The sequence below is a fragment of the Echinops telfairi genome, unplaced genomic scaffold, assembly GCF_000313985.2.
Source record: "Echinops telfairi isolate 266 unplaced genomic scaffold, ASM31398v2 ScPeMD7_18;HRSCAF=68, whole genome shotgun sequence".
In the NCBI taxonomy this organism is placed as follows: Eukaryota; Metazoa; Chordata; class Mammalia; order Afrosoricida; family Tenrecidae; genus Echinops; species Echinops telfairi.
The window spans coordinates 76,170,350-76,171,270 of record NW_022103915.1 but is presented as its reverse complement, the minus strand read 5'-3'; the positions used below and the strand labels follow the sequence as shown (position 1 = coordinate 76,171,270).

At 52.9% G+C, this 921-nt stretch overlaps 1 pseudogene; it reads right to left on the bottom strand.

Annotated features, from left to right (window-relative positions):
- Positions 1-479: 479 nt before the first annotated feature.
- Positions 480-921, bottom strand: part of LOC101646637 — a 5,433-nt pseudogene continuing 4,991 nt past the window's right edge.

Below are 921 nucleotides of genomic sequence, written 5' to 3'. Positions count from 1 at the left end.
GTTGTCACTACCTACCCACAAAACTAGTTTGGATTTGAGAGAATGCATATTCCAAACATGGGAATGTGCGGCTCTCATCCATGATCCATGAATCACTGGGGGTGGGGGGACCACATCTGACTCGAGACCAGAGCAGCCAGGAGGCTGTATCTGTGTTACTGAAAGCAGTCTTTCTCTGTTTGCATTTAGACCCTATGACCCATATTCAGACATGGTTTGGGAGCTGTCTGCCACACTGCAGCTTGTATCAAAAACCTGAAAATATCACACTAAGGAGGGAAAGACTGGAATGAATTTGGAGTCTTTAATGACAAATAAGTTCATCTCAAACAAAAAAGGTCCAAGTAAAATGGATGGTTCATACAACCAAATGCGTTTGGGGGAAACTCATGGTCCCCAAGAGCAGGTCGCGTCTTTCTTTTTCTTTTTCTTTGCAAGGACTGCCCCCAGGCCGACATGTTTATTGAGCCACAGCTAGATCAACAGTTGGACTTGGCCACACGCTCAGGCTCATCCTTCTTGATGGCGTAGGAGTTGGAGGAGCCCTCGGCTGCGTGGAGGAGCTCATCTGGCAGAAACTCAGCAACGGTCTTGATGTTCCGGAAGGCAGCTTCACGGGCACCCGCGCACAGAAGCCAGATGGCCTGGTTGACGTGGCGCAATGGGAACACATCCACGGCCTGCCGCCTCACCGTCCCAGCCCGCCCAATACGCGTGGAGTCCTCTCGGGGCCCACTGTTGACGATGGCATTTACCGGGACCTGCAAGGGGTTCTCGCCGGTGAGCAGGTGGATGATCTCGAAGGCATGCTTGACAGGCGCACGGTCATGAGCTTCTGGCCGTTGCTGCTGCCGTGCATCACCATGGAGTTGGTGAGGTGCTCCATGGTGGGGCACTGCGCCTTACAGAAGTGCTTGGCCG